General features: G+C 35.3%; 1 pseudogene; it reads left to right on the top strand.

Annotated features, from left to right (window-relative positions):
- Positions 1–2,704, top strand: part of LOC102826552 — an 18,872-nt pseudogene extending 16,168 nt beyond the window's left edge.
- Positions 2,705–2,911: the final 207 nt, after the last annotated feature.

Below are 2,911 nucleotides of genomic sequence, written 5' to 3'. Positions count from 1 at the left end.
TCGCAGCCCAATTCGTAACCACTATGCTACCAGAGCTCCTTCAAGAAATTTGAAAGTCTAGAATAGATGGATACATTTTGGGAAAATGTGACCTACCTAAACTTACACAAAGTGAAATAGAAATGTTGAACAGACTTAAAACAACAGAAGAAATTGATATAGTCATCAAAGAACTCTCAACCAAAACAAGTACAGGTCCAGGTAGCTTCACTGTTGAGTTTTACCAAACATTCACTGAAGAGCTTTCACCAGTTCTATTCAAATTATTCCAGAATATAGAAAAGGATAGAAATCTCCCTAATACATTTTATGAAGCAAGCATAACCCTCATACCAAATTCAGGGAAGACTATTACTAAGAAAGAAAATTATAGACCAATATCTCTTATGGACATTGATGCAAAAGTTCTCAACAAAATCCTAGTTGCTCAGAATTCTGAGCAATCCTAGTTACTCAGAATTCAGCAACATATCAAAAAAAAGAAAAAAAAAATCCACATGACCAAGTGAGATTCATATCAGACATACAAGGATGGTTCAATATCATAAAAACAATCAATATAATCACCATATAAATTTTCAAAAGGAAAAAATGAAACACGTGGTCATATCGATCAATTCAGAAAAGGCATTTAACAAAATCTAAAATCTATTCCTAATAAAAACACTCAACAAAGTAGCTATTGAAAGGAGTTGTCTCAGCATAATTTAGAGGATATATACAAAACCAAAAACACTTTCAAACGAAAAAAAATCTAAGGGCTTTCCTTTTGTGAATAGGAATCAGAAAAAGTTGACCTTTATCACCATTCCTATTCAATACTGTGTTGGAAAACTTTTCCAGAGCTATAACCCAAGAAAAGGAAATTAAATGCATCAAAATTGTCAAAACAAGATGTAAAACTCTATTTGCAGAGGATGTCATCCTATACATAGAAAAACCAAAAGACGCAACAAAAAAACTACTGAAACTAATTGAAATATTCAGCAAAGTGGCAGTGTACAAGATCAGCATACAAAAGTCAGTTGGGTTCCTCTATCCTATCAATGACAGCACTGAAAAGAAAATTAGGATAGCAATACCTTTTACAATAGCCACCCAAAGGATAAAATATTTAGGAATAAATATAATCAGAGAAACAAAAGACCTATGCAAAAAAATTAAAAAAACTACAAAACACTACTACAAGAAACCAAGAGATTTACAAAATGGAATAATATACCATGTTTCTGCATTGGAAGACTTAAAATTTTGAATATATCAATGCTACTCAAAGCAATCTACACATATAATGCAATCCCAATCCAGATTCCAACGACATTCTTTTAAGAGATGGAAAAAAATGATTATAAACTTTATGTGGACAGAAAGAGACCAAGAATCAGTAAAGCACTGCTTAAGAAGAAGAACAAAGTTGGAAGTCTCTCACTCCCTGATTTCAAAATTTACTACATTGCTACAATGGTAAAAGCATCCTTGTACTGGTACCATGAAAGACACATAGATCAATGGGACCGAATTGAGAATCCACAAGTAAAACCTTCCCCATACAGCCAACTGATTTTTCACAAAGGGCCAAAATGCATTAAATGGGAGGAGATGGTCTCTTCAACACATGGTGCTGGCAAAACTGGAAATCAATATCTAAAATATTGAAACAAGACCTTTACCTCACACCATTTATAAAAACCAACTCAATATGGATTGAAGACCTAAATGTAAATCCAAGAAATATAATGGTCATCAATGAAAAAAATAGGGTAAATTTAAGGGCTCTGATACAGGGCATGAATAGACTATCAAATATTGCAAGAATCGCACAAATGAAGACAAATTCGATAATTGTGTTTCACTAAAAATTAGAAACTTGTGTGTATCAAAAGATTTCACTAAAAGAGTTAAAAGGGAGCCCACAGACTGGGAAAAAATCTTTTGTAATGAAATATCAGAAAAAGGACTAATCTCTATAATCTATAGGAAACTACAACACCTCTACAAGAAAAAGACAAATAACCCAATTAAAAAATGGGCACAGGACACAAACAGAAATTTCACCAAGGAAGAGATTTGGGCAGCCAACAAACATATGAAGAAATGTTCACCATTATTAGTCATTAGAGAGATGCAAATCAAAACAACAATGAGATATAATCTCACTCCAGGAATAACAGCGAAGTTCAAAAAAGCAGAGGGGGTGGCCATGGAGGTTTTAACAAATTCCAAGACCAAGGACCTCCAGAACCTGTGTGTTTGGAGAGTTCATGCATCCATGTGAAGATGACATCTTTGTAAATATGTCACAGATGAAAACAAGGTGCCTTACTTCAATGCTCCTGTGTATTTAGAAAACAAAGAACAAATTGGAAAAGTGGATGAAATGCTTGGACAACTTAGCAATTTTTACTTTTCAGTTAAATTCTCAGAAAACATGAAGGCTTCTTCCTTTAAAAAACTTTAGAAGTTTTATACAGACCCATATAAGCTGCTTCCACTGCAGAGGTTTTTACCTCGACCTCCAGGTGAGAAAGGACTGCCCAGAGGTGGTGGCAGGGGAGGTGGAGGAGGAGGAGGAGGAAAAGGAGGCGGAGGAGGAGGAGGTGGCAGAGGTGGAGATAGAGGTGGTAGATTTAGAGGTGGAAGAGGAGAAGCTGGAAGCTTCCAAGGAGGAAGAGGAGGTGGTGGTTTTAGAGGGAAAGGACATTAAGTTTGACAGTGGACAGACAGACCTCACCGTTTGACTGCATTAGCCTGCATGATTTACTTTTACTTGTTTATTAAGCAAGTCCTGAAGAACTGGTCATTTTCTGACAGTGGAGTTACTTTGTCACCATCATGCAAAAATGAGTGCAATAGAGAATGGTCAATCTTGCTCTAAAAGAGCATGAACTAAATCTATGTTTTGTATGAGTCA

The sequence above is a fragment of the Chrysochloris asiatica genome, unplaced genomic scaffold (genome assembly GCF_000296735.1).
Source record: "Chrysochloris asiatica unplaced genomic scaffold, ChrAsi1.0 scaffold00143, whole genome shotgun sequence".
In the NCBI taxonomy this organism is placed as follows: domain Eukaryota; kingdom Metazoa; phylum Chordata; class Mammalia; order Afrosoricida; family Chrysochloridae; genus Chrysochloris; species Chrysochloris asiatica.
This window is presented reverse-complemented; position numbering and strand designations above follow the sequence as displayed.